The 20,870-nt window shown below is 41.7% G+C and overlaps 1 protein-coding gene across 1 annotated transcript in view; it reads right to left on the bottom strand.

Annotated features, from left to right (window-relative positions):
- ELOVL5 (ELOVL fatty acid elongase 5) overlaps positions 1-17,101 on the bottom strand; it is a 41,706-nt gene extending 24,605 nt beyond the window's left edge. Inside the window, exon 1 of the mRNA XM_067294181.1 lies at positions 16,990-17,101. The gene's annotated coding sequence lies outside the window, so the exon portion shown is untranslated. The remainder of the gene's footprint in view (positions 1-16,989) is intronic.
- Between the last annotated feature and the right edge of the window lie 3,769 nt (positions 17,102-20,870).

Below are 20,870 nucleotides of genomic sequence, written 5' to 3'. Positions count from 1 at the left end.
CACAATTACTGCAGATTTTACATTTAATTTTTATTAAAATGCAATAAACTATTTTTAAACTTTATTTTGTAACTGCATCTCCAGCAAAGCAACGCAGAATTTTGGCCCACCTTGCACCAGTGGCAAATGCTAGAGTCTGCTAGTGACTTACCATGCTACAACCCAGACTGCTGAGCTTTCTTGCTTACCAGAAGCACAAGCATACAAGGGTTTAAGAAACACTTTTTTTGGGGAAAAAAAGCATATGTAGCCACCTGTATGAAACCCAGGAAAGTATGAAAAATGCAGGAGGAAGGGAGGGGGAGTTAGCCTTGAACAGTTAAACCTTAACGGTATTTCAATGAATTTGAAAGGGAACGGGATAAAGGAGTACTTTGGCTAGTTAACTAGGGGGATAATTTCATGCCATCACTTTTTCCTTTCCTTTTTTTCCCCGCCAAATCCTTCATTAATAGTTATTTTCCTACTTAAAGGAAACTGTAGTAATTAAAGTATCTCATGGAACAGAAGCAAATACAAGAAGCAAATATAAAAAAGAATATAGTATATGGAATAATTAATTATGCCCAATACCTCATTAAACCAGAATCTAAGCATCTTCAGATAAGTGATATAAAACAAATCATAGGTCCTTGCAGTTTTATTCATATTTTCAGCAGATATAAACTAGAGCAAACTAGGATTTGAATGTCCTAGGATTAGGATGTTAACATGCGTTTTGTGCTTTACCATGGAATAACTTAAAGGAGAAAACTGAGGATGATGGCCAAGTACAAAGAACAGACTGAAAGCAACCAATAAAACATACCCATGGAAATGTTGAGAATAGGTGGAAAAACGAATACACCACCACTTCTTGATCCTAGAAAGATGGAACCAATATCCGATTAGAAATATTTCTCTCTCATGATGCAAAATCTCCATACACTAGCAGCAGAAGTTCTAGTATCTGTCAGTGCTTGGTAAAATGCTTTTTGCAAGAGTGTGTGTTTTCCTACAATCAAACGTTTGAGGAGATATCCTTTGTCCAGCTGCTGCACACAGTATCTTATAACCACACAACTGTGATATTGGAATCTTCATTGCAGTTTCCAGCTTATAATGTTGTGAAGTTTGAGTAAGAAAGTACACATTGCAGAAGTATTTACAGAAATAAAACAAGGAGGGGAAAGAAAAGGCACAGCAAGCAGGTTTATTCAATCGCTTTGTTTGTAATAACACTCAGCTTGAAAATGTATAAGGACACTGCACAGAGACAACTGCCTGCTGGGTCTTAAAGAACTTATTTTTTAAAAATGGGAAAGAGAAGAGAGGATAAACCTGTAGTGAACTAGGTTAGAAGGAAACAGGTAGAATTTATATATATATGGCACAAGAGTTACAGGCTTACTTTTCTGAAAGTAAAGCTGAGGCACAGCATTTCCTATACAGCTTTGCCCCAACTCCCTCTTTCCAAAACAATATTTAAGCATTTGGTAAATCTTGTGTTTTAATGCGAAATTCTCTTTTTCCAAAGGCTTTACTGGTATTGCAATGGAGCAAATGCTGCTAGTTGTAGCTCACAACAGCAAACCAGCCGCAAGAAGCCTGGGAAGCAAAAGAAAGAATTGAGACAAAGAACAGGCCAAAAGGTAAACCCAAAGGGCCATAAGGACTTCAACTTTCATTTCAGGTCTCCTCTCTGTCGCTCCAGAGTCACCTGCAAGGACTGCAAAACCCCTCCTCTTCTCCCCTTACAATAAGGGACTCCTCTTCTCTTACTCTGCTTGTGCAACTCACTCAATCAACATTTACTTCCGTAAGAGAAAATAAAGGTACATTCCCTGAAACCTGTTTTACTGAGCATTCTTGGTCAAAAGGGTATGTCCCCACAGATCCTCCACCGCTTCGCTGCACTAGCATCCCGCTAAATCAGCAATATGCAGGTAAGGCATTTGCTAGGTACAGAGCCAATGAGGTCAGAGGCAACAAGTCCAAAGGACAGAGAGGCCCAGTCTCGTACGATCTTTGCTAGTACCCATTACCAGCAGCACAGTTCAAGGGTACTGTGCAGCTTCAAGCGTGTAAGCTTCAACTTTAATACCTACATCTCATAATTACATATTAAAATAAAGATAAAAGCAAGGAGTAGGAATAAAAAAGTTACAAATGGAGCGGTTCTGCCATATGAACCTTGATTTCATCCAACACCCCACAGCAGTGCAATCTATTCTAGGTGCTGAGACAGAACATATAATACCAAACTACTCTTTCAGCTCTGCAAAAATGCTGTTGCTTCCAAACAATGCTCTGCCAAGGTCTGAAGCCAGGGGACATCTTGAGTATAAGACTGCAAGTATAAGGTATGTCTATAACTCTTGGCATTTTTCTTTGCATTTACTAGCTTGAAGTTAGAAAGCTTTCCATCTGAAAGCACCTGCAATTCTACTGCACAAGGACTTGGCAAGAAAACACAGTGTACAGTTAGCTATCCATTAAACAGGATTAGCTATGAAGAGGTTATCTGGGGTTCACGTGATGACTAGATACAGTAATCCAATAAAAAGGTGAGAAACTAGAGGATGATCATAAAATTTGAGGGCAACAATCACAAAGGTAATGCTATGCCATACAATGCTGACTAGTACAGAGATGTAATACCACACAAAACCAAAATTAAGATGCCCTGCTAAGATATGTAGATACAGCCCATGTGTTCAGAGATAGGTAAACGATACCTCTTGGAGGATCACTTATGTTTGGAAAACCAGATCACACTGAAAAAACACCTACAGAAACAAGTCAATGTTAGGGAAGTTAGAGTTTGTTAAATACTTACCTGTGTGCATGGGGTAGTACCTGGAGCGCTATAGGACAAGTGAAATTCCCTGGTGGGCAGTAACACCCAGAAAAATATATGCAATGCCCTGAATTAGTTACATTCCTCAACAAAAATAAACTACTACATTTTTACCAAAAGGAAAAAAGAGATGTATATTGACACTGTAAACCCACACCACAGCTCACCCTTGCTGCCATTTCTTCATATAGCCAGCCCTACTATGAGAAATCAATCTGTAAGACTTGTATTTTTCTGCTTTGTAAGATAAAATGAGTTAACCCTATGCAGTTGGAGCTGCACCACTCCTCAGTAGTCTTCATTTTAAGATGCTAAACATCATGTCAGAAGGTACCGTTCACTACATACAATCATACTATAGAAAAAAAGTCATGCAAGTATGAATGATACCTAGCTTCAAGTAGAAGGTACCAAAAAAAGTTCTTAAAATGGTAGGGAAAATAATTAGGAGAATAGAAGAAGAAAATTACTTAAGGCACAACTGTTACGTCATGGCATCATACCACTCAGAACAAAACCTTATAGACAGAAGCTCTGTTAAACACTGTATCTTCTAAAGAAGAGTTCAAAGCAATATACTCATCATTCAGAAAAGCAACCATCTTTGAAGCATCCAGATGTAATTTCCTTTCCAAAGGACAGAGAAGTTCAAACTCATCTATGGAAAGCAAGATTTTGATCTTTTTTCCTCCCAGGACTGACAAGCAGTATCAAAAGTGATGATTAAATATTCTAGTAAAAGGGCAGAAGAAGAATAAACAGGAGGGTGCTTACAGATGTGCCATGATGATCATTCCCTCCTGTTTTGCCTTCTTATACACCATGGGCACTTGGCAACACTTAATTTACAAATTTCATACTTAAAACAACATGCAGCCAGTTTGACATTTCTGTTTCAGAAGCTCAGAGCTGAATAACCTGGTGGGTTTTGAAGAGCACATTACCCTTATCAAGAGCAATCGTTATGCAAGATGTTACACTAACTTTGTACTTGAAGAGCCATGACACACCAACTGTTGTCTGAAATTAGATATTCTTTTAGTATGGTTTTCATCCGCTTTTATTTTGTAAACAGGGTTACTGTGGCTCTTCAGATTTAACTACATCACGAGATACTGATTCCAACCAGTGACAGAAAGGAAAACCTAGATAAAGTTTCATTTGATATGGAATACCAGGCCAAATCAAAAATATAACAAGGCAACTGAAACTACCAACTGACTTTTAGAGTAGGTGGAAAAGAAGATATTCTACCTGTAGATTTCCTTCCTTTGATGTTGACAGCACTTCCCAAATAATACCTCATCAGAGCCCCTGCTCCAGGATCTAAGTATTGCCATTTATATTTTATTGTCTGTTTTAAGGAGAGAAAGACCAAACCAATCAATTAAAAGAAAATATTGTGGTGGTAAGGCCTGTTGAAACCTTACTACTGACTCTGTGTATGATCTTTAAATGGACCACTGTAGAAAAAGTGCTGTCTCAACGTCCTGCAACTGTCAAGCCATTTTCTGCAAGGTTGTAATATCAGAAATTTGGGCACCTGCAGAAGTCAGGCAGGAAATTCCAGCAAAATAATTTTGTTTCCTCTAAACTTTTGCTACAACAGAACAATTCCTTTTCTTTCAATAGGAAGGAATAAATTCCTGGTGCAACAGAAACCCCATTGCAATTAAAATCTACTCTAATGGAGAAACCCACTTACATTGAAAACCCAGCTTTAGAGCTGAGGTGCAGAAGGTTTCACTGTATTTGCTTCATCCTCTTTAAAGGATATTGGAATGAAGGTGGGATTGGTACTGCCATTTGGTATAATATATCTGTTCCAAAAAAAGGGACAAACCAAGATCTATACCGAAAGCAGGAGATAGTTTCCACCTCCCACCTTACAACTAATCATTCCTCTGTAGCACAGACATCCTCTTGAGTAGGGCGCACCAGATATACTTCCTTGAGCAGCTCCAAGCAGCTTGGCTGCTCAGAAAAGTTGATGCAAATATGCGAGATGACATTTGCAGCGTGCTCTAGATGCTAACCCCCTGAGCAATGTTTTGCACACAATATCTTCAGTGCAACTTATTCATTCCCACAGCTGATCCACCATCAGGCAGGGGACAGTTCGTAATTAGGGGAAATTAATCTCGGCCCTTGGTGCTGCTACAAGGCGCACTCTCACTCTTCCTTCCCTACCCTCTACCCCCACCCATATGAGGGGAAGCAGGGGAAAATTTATGTAGCCCCCACAAACAAAGCAAGAAAATTAGTTTTCAGACAGGTCTGTCCCACAACTTGATTTACTGCAGGAGCAGCACCAGCACAAGGGAGTTGCACAGACATGCAGCTCGGGGTGACACAGATGTCGTGGGTTTCGATCAGCCATAGCTGATCGCGGCACTGCACTAGGCAGGATGCTATGACGGTAGCGAAAAGGAAGGCAAACACAGACAAAAGAAAGATGTGTCTATTTTTAAAGCAGAATTCTAAAATGCAATTAAAATAAGGCCAAAATAAAATGCATTGTGCACATGCCATTTTACATATAGGAATGGTTCTAGTGAAGAATGTGAGAACTGCAAAGAAAAGAAAAAGCGTTAAATACAAGCTGCAAGAGGTCATACAGAATATATTAATGTCATGCAGAGCTTACACAGAGTTCTTATATATAATCATAACAGCAGGATCTGACAGAGATTATTGCACTGTAAAAAGACAAAAAAGATTAGCTGAAATGCACAAAACACTGAGGAAACCGATTATATTTTAGGATGCTTTACTTTCTTTCTGCCTTGAAAAATGCAGACTAAGGATGATCTCAATCCATGTCAACTGTGAAGCACAGGACTTAATGCAAAGGAAGAGAAACCTAACTACCAAGAGACAAAAATACACTGATGGATTTCTTCAAAAAAGGCAACTTGAATGTTTTATTTAACTTGACCACAACAAAAAATATTCCAAGGAAATATGGAGTTAATGAAAATAAATACATAGAAAAAGACAAAATGAAAAGCTAAACAGGAGTTCAAACACGACTGAAAACTTCTGCTACATACTGATTAGTCTGCAGCTGAGGAACTTGGAAGACAGAGATGATTTTATAAGTATGTCAGTTCTCAGTCTTAAAGTGTACTACACTGCAAGACTGTAGCTATTCGAGACAAATCTTGAGCGTAGCAGCATGTCTAAGACAAAATTTCAATAAGAAACTTGATTTTCTGATAACACCAAGCATTTTAACTTGTTACCCAGAGCTCATAATTAAGCTTCTTATATAAGAAAAACACATTGCTACATAATTAGAAAGTGTTTTATACATCTAAAATAAAATAGTCTTCTTTACTATGCTACTTGCAGCAAAGTGAAAAACTAACTTACAGGGTATTTTATGAGTGGTAATATTTTGCCAAAGAGTGAAAGATGGGAAAGAATTAAATTGTGTTTTATTAGTCACACTTGTAAAACAACTCTTCAAACTCTGGGGAAAAGAAAAGATCCTTAGCCTCTGTAGTAAAACTCTGTGCAGATCTGTTATATGAATGGTAATATATTAAAATTTGTTCAGTAGGCAAAACCAAATCTTTAAGTTCTGAAGTGCACCTTTTTTGTACATACTACAGACTATGCAGATTACTGAATGATGTTTCAGACAGCAAAATTTCTTATTAATGCTTGCAGCTCTGTAAAAGTTACCCCCTCTCGTATCCCACCATCATCACATCTCTATTTTTAATCTGTGCTAAAAGCAAAACATGCTTTTGTCCAAAATACCTCTTTCATTAACCTTTTTCTTTTTTAAATATTGAAAAGACAATTCCAGTGGTAAGATGTTTTTTTCCTACAACACTTTTATCACACTATGGAATATATGGAACAGAAGTCCACCATGCTGATATGTCCTTATTTTAGGTTCAGATGTGGTGAACGCTAAAAGAGCAGAGTGATATTACATCCCTTCTCCACTTTTCTACCATCTCTCTTTCAAAGACAATACCGTACTAAACAATATATGCTATTCAGAGATCATCATTCTTCATATTTACTAAACAGTGGTTAAAAACTGTTGAAATCCCTGTGTTCTTAGAAAAGGCGTCCTTGGGGACTCAAATCTATATTGTAACCACCTCTTAAACATATTTTAAGACACAAAAGGTTTAGAAAACTGAACTGTTTTATGCAACTGACACCTGTATTTGTACATTAAAGCCTGACATGCATTTTATAAAACCAAAAAGTATTTAGTCTACACAGCTGAAAACTTATGATAGTTTTTTATTGCTCAACTTGAGTTTACATTTGAATATCTTATGTAGAGGGAACAAGCCAATTAGGTAGTGGATTTAAAAAAAAAAAATACAAAAACCTTTGAAAACAACATTAGCGGTCTCTTCCTGTATCTTAATGCAACCACTTAGCAGTGGTGATAGAACTAGAAATCAATATATAAGATAAAAAAGTATCAAAGCATGCTTTTTTTGTTCTGTAAGGCATTGTCAGACTCACAGCTTGCTTTTGTTTACTTCAAAGGCAGATGATTACAGTTTTTGAAAGGGCAGAAAAAAGGATAACGAAGTTGGAGGTTTCAGCAACCTGTGAAGTAAAAGCAAAGAATCAAGTATAGCCTCAAACATGAGGACCACCAGAGCTTTCAGAATTACACAAGAACCTGATAAAGGTTGCAAAACAAGGGGAGAGCGCTAAAATCTTTTAAACTCCCATGACATGTGGTATATCCAGTTGACGATGCTATTAGCTCTAAAAGTGGTTTCTGCAAATGCAAAGTTTCTTTTACCTAGAAGCATACAGGGGAAGCAGCTAATGCATTACCAGGGCAATGACCTCTGTTGAAACATGCTGGCCATTCTGTAACTACCTGTATTCTGTTTTCAGGAGAACAGACAAGGCCTCTTAAATGTAGTACTACTTACTGATTTGCTCAGCATCTCCTCTCTTCACCACTATGTGATGTTCTCCCATCCCAAATATTCCTAGTGCTACCTTACGCATATGTCTCCTATACTCACAGAATCGGTTGGGGTTGGAAGGGACCTCAGGAGATCATCTAGTCCGACCCCCTGCTCAAGCAGGGTCACCTAGAGCACACTGCACAGGGCTGTGTCCAGACAGCTTTTGAATATCTCCAGAGAAGGAGACTCCACAGCCTCTCTGGGCAACCTGTTCTGGTGCTCAGTCACCCTCACAGTAAAGAAGTTTTTTCTCATGTTCAGATGGAACTGCCTGTGTTTCAGTTTGTGCCCGTTGCCTCGCGTCCTGTCGCTCAGCACCACTGAAAAGAGTCTGGTCCCATCCTCTCGACACCCTCCCTTCAGATACTTGTACACATTGATAAGATCCCCTCTCAGCCTTCTCTTCTCCAGGCTAAACAGGCCCAGCTCTCTCAGCCTTTCCTCATAAGAGAGATGCTCCAGTCCCCTAATCATCTTTGTAGCCCTTCGCTGGACTTGCTCCAGTAGTGCCACATCCCTCTTGTACTGGGCAGCCCAGAACTGGACGCAATACTCCAGATGTGGCCTCACCAGGGCTGAGTAGAGGGGGAGAATCACCTCCCTCCACCTGCTGGCAACACTCTTCCTGATGCACCCCAGGATACCATTGGCCTTCTTGGCCACAAGGGCACATTGCTGCCTCATAGTCAACTTGGTATCCACCAGGACCCCCAAGTCCTTCTCTGCAGAGTTGCTTTCCAGCAGCTCGGCCCCCAACCTGTGCTGGACTCCTTATGTTATGTTTTAACCTCATGTTGAAGACAAAGGAGATGGTTGCCCCAAATTTCCTTAGCCCACAGTACAGAGCATGGCAGGTAGCACAGCCACAGGGGACAGGCAAATGCAGTGGCACAGCATAGCCACATGGGCCCAGCATGCCTCATCTGTGGCAACTGGTGCAAATCAGAGGATCGCAAAAGTGAACGTCACTTAAGTTTTATGTTCTAGGGGGTCACAGAAGTCAGAATTAAATAAGATATGGAAAGACCTGCTCAAACCTTCTGCATGAGTTATGTGAAATTTGTTTAGGCTTTTCAACTTCTGCCTACTAAAAGAGATGGAAAAAAATTTGTGAGTAACCAAGTTTGCTGTACTAACATCACTATATTATACACATTTTAATTAAAAAAAAAATTCTGAACTGTGTTACAAGTAGAATATTTTGCCTATTAATAAGACTTCATGAATGCAGTAAGTCATGCTCATCACAAGACTAATGTAAAGCTTAACAACGTACCAAAAGGCCATCACACAATGTTGAACTGAGGGACAAATGCATGACCCGAGGGATAAATACATGACCCTAGTTTAGGGCAAACAACTGAGCGTTTGTACCAGTTCACAGTATTTATGGCCAATTAAGAGTGAATTCTACATGCCTGTATTGCAAAAGAGAAATGAACGAACAAACAGGAATTACGCATTCACTGTAAACATTTGCTACTCTGCATTCCCACAGTATAATATACACATTAAAATGAAAACATAACTGTTATGGTGTCCTTTAAAGCAAAGGTCCAATCAAGGGCTTCTACCCATTGTCATAGCATAAGGTTCTCCATGTGAGGTCTCGGTCAAAATCATGTAATTAGCCATGTAAATTATCTGAATGAACATGCTTTTAGACAATTACAAGTGTCATGCATCAAAACTGACATGCAATTTAAACTTATCATGTAAAAAAAGTATCATATAAATTTTTTTCTAAAGGGCTGGCCAATGTTAAGCATTGGAGAACATCATCCTCCTAACCGGTTATGGATTTGATTATTGTTATTTAAGCTGCAAGACAGTCAAAGGTTTTCCCTACTGTTTGGCTTGAAGATGATTTCCCTGGCCAAGCCCACAAAATATCATCTTTTCTAAAAGCCAGGTCAGAACAGGAGTTAATTGTTCAGGAAAAGGTTAAGATAAGCTTCCCGATGAAGTTATATGCATAGAAATAGCATGTCTGAGGGGAAGACTGCAAAGATAAATGTAAAAAAGGTTTAGAGTTTCCCAAATCTTGATCCTCTTAAGTTAAACCAAACCTGAGGACACAGGATCAACACAGGAACTAGACCCCTATGTTTGGATGAGCCCACTGATAGCTGGTGGAGAAAGTAGTGGCAAATACACAAGTAGATTCTTCTGTTACTGTATTACTCATTTCTAAGAGCTTCAAAATCTGATTTACCTCTATCTAAATACAGGTAAGATGTCTTTCATTTATTATCTGGTGACAGTTACTATTTCAATAATTAATTTCAAAAATTACATCAAATGCTCTGCTATGGAATTCCCTCAAATTTCCAACAGACCAGCACAATTGTCAAGGTGTTGAGAACTACGTATAGGTAAAGGGTTTTCTCCACTAAGCTGCATATACTTGTTTCAAAACTGATAATGTAGGGCATCTAGGCGAAGAAGGCATTTTCTCACAACTAGCACTAGCTAGAGGCTCCTTAGCCAACATGGGCATAGCAGAAAGATATCTTAAAGGCTTCCCGGGAAGTCTGTAACAGTAACAAAATGTAAAACAAAAGAAGCAAAACAAGCACCAAGGCAATTTGCACCTTTATGAATTAACTATCTAAATATATGGACTAAAAACATAAGATACTGTAAGATGTATTTGGTTTAAGAAGTTAAAACGCATTATTCTGCAAGTTAATACCTGTTAGCTTTCTTTTTTCCACTTATAACACTGATAACATCCATAAGAATTGTGACACTAACAGAAACATTCATCGAAACACAAATTCCTTAAAAACTACAGTATTATTTGAACTCCAGTCTATGTCCTTTCATTTTACAACAGGTTACCTGAACCTGTTGTAAAAGAATGCAAATATTCTCCAATCACAGAAAAAGCTGAACAGTTTTTTCAAGGTCATGAGAAAAAGAGAGATAGAAGCGCTTTGAAGTGATAACAGAATAGGAATAGTCACCTTGTTTAAATCACTGACCAAGTATCTCAAAGGCTATGATAATGTAGGAATCACAGAACAGAATTTAAAGCTGCAGGAAAGAAAAGTTTAATGCACTTTTGCTACAGTTTTCCATGAGCAGGTTTTGTCTACTGAAAATAGTGCAACTCAACATACTTAGTCATTACTCAGAAAAATGTGGATAATGACAAATGTTTGGTATAAAGTTTCAACACAAAGGTCAATTAAATCCAGAGCATAATTTTAGCATAAATAGAAGTTCATGGAAGGTTTTTATATTTCTACCTGCTCAATATGCCATTGGTCATTAACAAAGTTATTACTAGTGAAGCATAACCTCTATAGCCAATAATGCCATAGTAAGGGCATGCATAATATCCAGATGCAGTGGGATGTGGAGACCAACTCTTGATTTACAGTACTGAGTTCAGCAGAAACAGAATGATTCATTTGTTCTTGGAGAAGTGACAACTGTATTGAGCAGCAGGCATCTGTAAAATCTGTACACCTACAAAGGGAATTTATTAGGCTGCCACTATGCTTTCCAAACACTTGAAGTTTTGTGTTCAATGTGAGTCAACCATTTCATCGAGGAAATTAAAATAATTCTTCAAAACATAGAAAGCACCAGAAGGGCATTTACAGATCACATACTTTGGACAAGTTCGTTCTTCTGCTCTCATTTACTATATAAGGTAGTACATCTTAAACGACAAATCACAAATAGACAAACCAATGCAGTAAATTTTAGGAAATAAGTTTCATTAAATAGATTTGAGAGAGAGTCACCATGTAAACAATCCACAGCAACTATAGAAGTTATCTTGATATTAAGACTCAAGGCAGCATTTGTTTGTTTTGCAGAATCAAAAAATCAGTTCAGGTCACTGATTGCCTTTATCGAACAGAATTATAAATGTTGTTCTACCAAACACCAGGAATAGTCTTAGGTGCATTCAAAATCCCATATATAAATATCATTTTTACTGATCAGCACTTACAAATTCCAGAGGAGTCAGTCTAAGCAATGCCCTCTCAACTGCATTGCTGCAATAGTCTAACACTGAAGTTAAACAGTCTTAGGAAGGCCATAACAAAGTAATTTGAATTTGAAATAAGTTTTTAATTTAAAGAGTAGCTTCTTAATATGCAATTCATTGATTATTTTTTGATTTGTCTATATACCTGATCTTTCATCCGAGGGGAGAAACTTTCTTCAGTGTTAGCATGCATGAACTATTTGGGTTGCATGAACCTTGTGATTGTTAACAACACATCTAAGAACTACAAAAGAAATTAGAAACTATACTGTATATGATAGAACAGTTACAGATTACAAGGATTACTGTCACTTTTGTAAAGTGCTTTGAAGTCTCCATATGACAGGCAGTAAGCATCAATTTCTTAAGTCTACTACATAGTCAAACAGCTTTCAAAAGCATATATTGCATCTTGGAAAAATATATTTTTGTGCATTTTAAAAATAGGAAAACAAGAGCATTATCACAAAGAGCTTAGGCCAAGAGCATCAAAAGCATTCACACACTTAAGTAGCTTTAGAGATCTCACCCCTATAGACTAGCTTCAGATATGACAATGAAAGAAGGTAAGAAAGGAGGACTGAGATTGAGAGGACAAAACGAGCAAGTTACTTGGTTCCTCGGTGGAGGTTATGGCAGAAAGCACCAGAATAAATAAATGCCTTCATGACCTCTACAAAGAGCTGGCAAATCTAAGTGGAACTTCAATACCTCCAGATAGACAGTAGAGTTAGCTTGTGAACCATCTCAAGACATCATGCCACTGGTAGGAGAAAAAGGCAAGAAACTATGTGAAAAGCATTTGTTCCTCTCTACCTTGGTGGTGAAACAGCATCATTGCCTCTGTTAGAAGTCAGAGAAGAAGCCTTCATTGCACGGAACAAAAACCACCAAGATCCCATTTACTCCCAAAGGCTCTTCAGATATGAAGGGGCCTCTCCAACAGCACCCACTCCAGTAGACAAATCTTTGTAAAACGTGAGAGATTTGGATTCTTGCCTCAGTGGCAGAAACTGCTGCACAGTCCCCTGGCGAGGCAGCAAGCTGAGCTGCGCAGCAGCAAGCCAAGTGCTGCCCCAGTTTTCTCTCACGCTAATGGCAAGGTTACACCCAAAGTGCTACCAAAACTACCCTCCGCCTGACTACTGCCACACACTGCCCTACAGCCTCTGCACGGCCAGTCTGGAAGGAAACATTAGCACGCTGCTGGGGCAGAGGCAGCTAGACCCATGGATGAATACTTATTTATGAAGTCTGAAAGGTTTTTAGCATTAGTTCCAAGTGGGATGGAGGAGACAACGGGATGTAGAGACACAATATTATTTTAACATTGGACTATATATAACAACTGTTTCTCTCTCAAACAATTGTCTTTGGTGGTACAGAGACGGTGTTAGTTGGACACTCGCTTCATCAAGCACAGAGCAAGGACTGCTGAAATAACAGACCATTAGAAGATAAGCGGAGATGGTAAAGAAAATGTGTATTTTAACCATGCAAGTAGCTTCCATATTTGAGCAATATCACTTTATTCTACCTTTTTTTTTTGAGCTCCACAGAAGTGTTTGATGTTGCAATGTTTGTGGCCCAAAAATGAGGAAGATAAAGAAATGAGGTCTGTTCACTCTTGAAAGTATTTAACCAATTATCAACTGAATGTCATTTACAAAGTCTATTTTCTCAAACAGACAGTTCTGAATCATGCTCAGCAACACTGGACTTCCCACCTGTGACTACCTGAACTTGAATGTCAGATCAGTTTGGAATCCTAAAATGGGGAGTTCTAAGTTTGAAAAATCTGAATCTTCAAACCCACTTCCAAAAATCTACACCTAGAGAGTTGCAAAAGAATGACCAATATAAGATACCGTCCAGGATGTCTATCAAACTTATAATATTTCCAGTTGATAGACTTACATTTTTTGGTTCAGTTAAACATATCTTCTCTAATTTAATTCCACTTGCAAGCAATATAAAATGAAAAGGTCAAAAGGGAAAGAAGAGATTAGACCAGAGAATTCAAAATATTTTATTTCAAATCTCACAGTACTAAAAGCAAGGCACGCAACAAGAAAAACTATTGTTGAGAAACATAAAGACATCAACTAACTAAAAATACTGCAATAAGTATACCTATAGTTCAGTCAGACAGCACATAAATGTAGCATTCCTAATGCTATTCAGTTTGTGTTCCAAAAGTACAGAAGTTTTGGTCAGAGATATTTCATATAAGCAACTGCTGGTGCATAAAATACACTAAACTACACAAAGTGCAGTTGCTTTTTTAAAAAGCATATACATCATAATAAACTAGTCAGCTTGCCAAACTCTTCCCAAACTTCCAAGAAAAAGCTATACTGCATATAATTTCACGACTGTTCTCTCTGATTGCATTTGAATGCAATCCTGCTAAAACACAGGAGATTTCTGTTAAGTTAGTTCACTACAAATATTAGGGATAAAAAACACTTACGAAGACATCCCTGAGTGCTTCCACCATGCATTAGTTATGTAATATGTACCTTTAAGCAATTCAGTCCAATACACAAAATCCTGGCATGCTTTTATTGTCCTTGACCCGTGAGTCTTATTACTTGGCAACAGTGCTTGCAAGGGCAAAACCACTCTTAACCTCAGCAGACTCAGCACAGTGGTCTCTTATATGTTCCTCTGTTCGCATAAAGCTGGAATTTCCACCAAGCTGACCCCAGCCATCTATGAGCACCACAAGTTTTCAGTGGAAATCCTGATTCTCTCCTACTAAACCTCTTCTGGTTTCAACACTTGCCTTGGTTACTTGCTGTTCTGAAAACAGACTATATCCAATCCACCCCAAATACATGAATATTTATATAAGATATTCCATCTCTCATTGCTAAATAGCATTAGATGACTATGCACACCACAGGTTTGCTCTCCCTGATGCAGTGTCTACTTGATATCGCCAGTGAGGATGTGCCAGTATTAATTTATAGCTATGAAGTTTTCCAATGAGACAAAAGTCTCGGGTTGCAATTGAGCCAAAGGAATGAGGAGGGCTAGAGTGAAACATCTAAGCTATATCATAAAAATCTGAAGTGTTAGTCATGAGTGCATATTAAAAATAGGTATGTTTCCCCTCTCCACCCTCGCAGCTTAACGCAGCAACTCCAATAGCTGGCATCTACAAAAACTTCACAGATGCAAAACCCTCCATCCACCTAGGGCTACTAGTGATAGCTTAAACTGACTGCTTAAAGCAGCCTTGCACAGCTACGGCTGAACCCTGACAGCTGCCAAAGTCCTGACTAAGAGCTGTTCTTACAGCGATAATCTGACACTGGAAGCAACCTAGCCCAAAACCTTGGCAAAAGGCTGTGCCGTCACTAGAGCAGTCTGCACATTTACCCTCTTCTGGTTTCAGCTGCAGGGCGTGTTTCCATTTATACAGAGTGGTTTCGGAGACTTCCTGTTCTGAAGCATCCTAACTACAACAGTACTCATGCCATTTTTTTCCCTCCTCTCTCCTTTCTCCATCACTAATACCCAGCCAAGCTCTTTCCTTGCATTTTTCACAGTGGTCCTTAGTACCCTGGCACAGTAACTGAAAGCTTCCCACAGAGTCAGAGATCACTTAAAGCACAGAGAATACCAATTAGCTGTGCGGTGCACTCCCGTTCAAACACGGCTGGGACATAGTCTCTTGCTCCCCAAGCAGGCAATATGCTCAGTTTCCAGGAGGAAAAAAAAAAAAAAAAAAGTCTCGTGTCATCTGACAGGAGCCATCCTTGCTGAATAAGCAAAGGTGTTACTATTCCTGCCCAGCAGAGAAAGATCAAGTCTGCAAAACAGGCCTTTGCTCTCCGGATTCACAATGCAGATATATGCTGGAAAGATCTCTGGAGTCGGATCGGCATCTGGCTACAGCCCGGGGAGGTGGGGGAGGCAGCTGGGCAGAAAAGGAGTCAGCAGAAGCAGGGAACTAGAAAAACATTTAAATCCCCCAAGGCAATATTCCACATAACCCTAAGAGTTGCAGACTTGTAATGCTGCTGATGCCCAAAGATTTCCAGGAAACGGAAGAGATAAAGTCATAAAGTTTTTAAGAGAGTCCCACACCCTCCAGAAGTACATCTGACACACACACATGGCATACGGGCATGTTCTACCTATTAGATGCTGCTTTTCTACCTATTTGTTAATGCTTATACTCTTTAAACATTTAGACTGTAAAATGCTTCAGGGTAGGTACTTCATCTTTTAAAAGCACTGTACATCTCCACAGCGCTGCACAGAATTTAATGTGGTATCTGCCTTGTCCCCTGCTCAAAAGTGGAGATTACTGTCTCGACTGTTTTATTTTTAAAACAGTATCTTGATTAGGGATGCTTAAAGAACAAGCTTTCTGGTTCATGGAAGAAAAAAACCCAGAAAGTGGTTCCTCCAAGTCCAGGAAGCCCTCCCAACAAACCGGCACGTTAAGCTAAAAGAAGGCTAGCCTAATCACTGCCTTGGAAACTGCTTCTATCGGGACCCCTCTGCTGCTAGCGCAGCTCCCAGCAAGCCGGGCTCGGGCCGCGCGCGGCGGCTCCCGCACCCGGGAACCGCTTTCTCTCCACGATGCGCGCTCCGCAGCAGCGCACGAGGAAAAGCTGAGCAGGAATTTTTTTCGGACCGTAACAGGACGCAGCCCTCCCTTAAGGGCAGCTTATTTGGCTCTTCCCTGGGAGCAGCGCCCCAGAGACGACGGCGCCTCACCGCTACCAGCCCCGGGGGGAGCAGGGGGCTCAGGGCCCCCCTTCCCGCACGGATTTTTCCTCCCGACTTTGCGTCCAGTAAAGAGAAAAATCGGCGGCGGCTAAGTTGGAGGATGTAGTAGCCATGGCAATGCGGGATTGCATCATGCTCTTGAGTAACTGCACTGGGGACGGACCATTTCAGCGAAACCCCGTGCGCGGCGCGGCGCTGCCCGCCCTCCCGCCCGCCCCGCGCCACCGCCGCCCCGCGCCCCTGCGCGCCCGCCGCCACACTTGTTGCGCGCCCGCGGCCCGCGGCGCCCCGCGCGGGCCGGCAGCCGCCCACTCCCCACGCGGGCCGGCCGCGCCGCACCGCACCGCGCCCCGCCGCCGCCGCGGGGGCCGAGGCTGCCCGCCCGCCCGCCCGCGCCGCGCCGCGCCGTGGGGCCGCGCGGCCCATACCTGGTGCTGGTGCTGGTGCCGGTGCCGGCGCGGCGGCGCTGGGCAGGGCGGCGGCGCGGGCAGCCGGCCGGCTCTGTCACGCTGCGGTGGAGCAGCGGCGGCGGCGGCAGGGGCGGGCCGCCAGCTGGGCGGGGAGGGGCGCGCGGCCCGAGCCGGCCGTGGGCTGATTGTGACGTAACAATGGTGCTGGGGGCAAATGGGAAGCGGGCTGGGCAGGGGGGTGCTATGACGTCATGGCCGCCAGGGCCAATCCGGCGCCCGTGGAAGGTTCGGGAGCGGGGCCGCGGTGGGCGCGGGCGCGGGGGGGGCGCTGAGGGGTCGGTGCCGGTGGCGGTGCCGGTGGGCGCCGTCCCACCCCGGCGAGACCGTTATCCGCGCGGGGCCGCCTGGCCGCGCTCGCGGTGTGCCCAGCACCCGGGAAGTGCCTCTCACCGCCGCGGGGGCGGGAGCGCCGCTGCTTCATAAGTTTGCCCAGTGCTTGCTGTTATAAAAGCTTTTTTCCCCTTTTTTTTCTTTGCCTTGCTGCCAAAGTTTCAGCGGTTCGCACTGACGGGTTTTATAGGGAGCGCCTGCGCACCCCGGGCTGGTGTTTGTGTTAGCGTGCGTTTTCTCGCTTGGAGAGCGGAGTCGCGCGCTGGGTTGGCTGGCCAGGCCTCAGGAACAAGGCTGGAGGGGGGAACCTGTGGCGCAATGTTCAAGGCCGACGGCCGAGTGGGTTGAAACGAGCTGCCGGTCCCCTCAAGCTTGCGGCGCGCTGTGGGAGCACTGCCAGGCTGCCGGGCAGGGCGAAGGGACAGTGGGGGGCTCCAAGGGGCACGGGCGCAGAGGCTGGGCGACCCTGGGAGGGCTGCCCCTGAGGGAGGACACGACGCCATGTCGGGCTGGGGGTGGTGGGGCTGGTCCTGAGGGGGGATGCGACACCATGTTGGGCCAGGGGTGGTGGGGGCTGGATGCGACGCCATGTTGGGCCGGGGGTGATGGGGCCAGCCCTGAGGGGGGACGCGAGGCCATGTCGGGCCGGGGGTGGTGGGTGCTGGCACCAGTGAAACGCAGGTGTGTGTGGAGCCCAGTGGCAAAGCGCTCTGCTCCCCCTACGTTCCCGTCCTTCATATAAACTTCCAGAGCATAATTACATCAGCATGCTTTCAGAGGGAAAAATGGGGTGTAATAATCCTGGTTCCTTGTCTGTGCCTGTGACTGTTTGCGGAGGCACGTGTGACACCAGAGAGCCAGACCTGTGCTATCATGTCCGGAGGCGCCTGCCTGGCCAGGCAGCCCTGTGGCCGCGGGGCTGCACTGGGCGCTCGGGCCTGGCTTTGCTGGGTATTACCATCTGCTTTCTTTGAAGATATCCAGCGTGATACTGCGGCTCTTGGTTTGCAGAAATGGTGGGGATTTCGTGCTTTGACTGCGCGTGGCCCAGTTGCCATGAAATGCTGTGTGTGCTTTAATACAAAGCAGCTCCTACACATCTCCGATTGGGTGCCTGAAATTGGTGGATCTGGGTGACCTTATTCTGTCTCAGTTTCGTGTTTATGAAATGGAACAATTACGCTTGCTTCACAGGGGATTTTTGATAACATGTTCGTGAAGTGTTAAGATAAGTGTGCTGTGGTGATGAGCGCTGTAGGAAAGCCCGCGAGGAAATTAGTCAGTCTGCCTGCAGAGGAGGCTTTGAGCAGCATCCAATGAATAAAGCCTCCACATTGAATAATGAAGATTAAACAAAATATTGAATAGCTGTTCATTAAGTGAGTATTTTCCATCCGAGGCGATGAAACAGGAGGCCCCTGTGGAAAAAATACATGATCATGTAATTAAAGACTATCATCATAATGAGATGAACCACAGGCCTAAATTAATGGTCACAGGTAAATTTGGTTATTCTGTTTCCTATGTTTTGAGTAATGGTCTTTGCAACATAATAATGGCTTTGAATGTAAGCTCTGTGTATAATAAATGAACCGGATTTTAGCTTGATCATATAATAAAACCTCCTTTTTGTTGTGTGATCTAGATGTATATACTCAGCTTGTCCCCATAGTGTCAAATGACAGGGAAAGGAATCTTAAAGTATCCTCTTTGGCTTCTCTCCAACAGGCAGGACGTTTAGCAGAGAAATAAAAATCCCCTGTACCTGCTCCAGATAGTTCATTACCTCTGATAGATTTTAACAGCAAGGTAAGGGGCAATAGCAAGGGAGCCTGAGAGTTAATATGGCCAGAACAAACTAATTTGTTTCTGTCTTTCCTTGTAATGTCTCTCTCTCACATACTCTGTCATGATGGAAGATGGCCTTTTTTTTTTTTTAAGTTTGTTCCATCCCTTTGCTAATTGAATGAAAATGTTATATAAATAGCAGCTTTGCTTTACAAAGGAGAGGAGTAGAGCAGCGGTTTGCATGACTTTATTCAAGATCAAATATCTGTGCTCAATGGAAAACAGTGAACTGTGGAGTTTGCAATTTTAGGAAGTTGGAGGAAAAAAATTACTGGAGTTTCCTCTATAGTATTATAAGACTGTACAGTTAGAACTATCAAGATTAACCATGTTAAGCCAATGTTCAGTTGCTTTTACACTGTAATACACTGGTCCTATGTTCGTGGCCATTTAGCTGAAGAATGGTGTTGCAACCTAGCCTAACCTGATGTAAGTTCAGTGTGCAAACAGTTCCCAAAGGTGATGCTGTGTTGGAAACATGCAACATTATAGTAGTTTGTTTGCCTAGTGTGATCAGAAACAATCTTCTTTAAACTTTTACGGGAACAAGAAAAAAAGTATTTATCCAAAGTAAACATCTAGGCTTCAACATGTTGTTTTGTTTAATCTTGTTTGTTCAGATACAGTTTTGTTCTGCAACCATGTAGCCAGCAAATAGAATCTCTCAGCTTTTTCATACTGTATCATTCCAAACACAAACTGTAATCTCCAAACTGACCATGGACAAATTCTTAATGAAATAAAAAGTATTTTTATGGATTGCAGAACAGATGACAAATGCCTGTTCTTATTGTTAGATAATAAGCTTTGCAAAATCTGAACTCTTGCATTTTTAAAAGTATCCAAAGTGAGTCTTTTTTAAAAAGTAGTTACTGATTTTAACAGTTTGTTAACCCACTTACATATTTGAGGTATGCTAGTAATTTCAATTAATGCTATAGTCAGAAAATACTCCTCAGAGCAAGATTTTTTTCAGTCACATCTGTCAAGTTGGTATAATTTGTATTTTTGGAGGATTCTTAGTTTATGTGCTGATTGGTGGTGTGCGGTTTGAACTGTAATATTCCTGTAATGATATGTGGTTGAAGTAACAAGAAATTTGGAGGTAGTGTTTTCCTACCTCCTTAACTAAAGGATTGGATTGCAGGAGTATACAGAAGGGGATTAGCGTGTGCAAGAATGTGCACCTTTCACTTTATTTTGTACATATATTACCTCATCTCAAATTCTCATGCCAAGAGCCTTATCATAATAACACGTTAATAGGAATGTACCGTTTTTCATTTTAAAGCTGAAGATTCGCATTTCCCTTTCTCTTTGAAGGAGCAAAACCCTTCGGTGATCTTTGGATGTATGATTTGAGGCTTTGTCACTGTTCTCAGTAAGGCATGAGCATTCACAATTCTCCTTCCCTGTGTGTTTTACACCTCAAAAAAAAATCAAAGCCAGTACAACTCCTAAGTGAGTACACCCTTCTGAAAATGTAGGCCCTTTGCCCAAGCTCAAATTTCAGCTATTTCGGATGTTTCAGAGGTATTTCTTCTGGTTTGAGGGAAGATAAAACAATCTTGCTACTAGCAACATCAATGGAATAAGGATCAAATCTGATTTTTTTCTTCTCACTTGAGCTAAAATGTCATGTGCTTATTGAAACGTGACTA

The sequence above is a fragment of the Apteryx mantelli genome, chromosome 3 (assembly GCF_036417845.1).
Source record: "Apteryx mantelli isolate bAptMan1 chromosome 3, bAptMan1.hap1, whole genome shotgun sequence".
Taxonomy (NCBI): domain Eukaryota; kingdom Metazoa; phylum Chordata; class Aves; order Apterygiformes; family Apterygidae; genus Apteryx; species Apteryx mantelli.
This window is presented reverse-complemented; position numbering and strand designations above follow the sequence as displayed.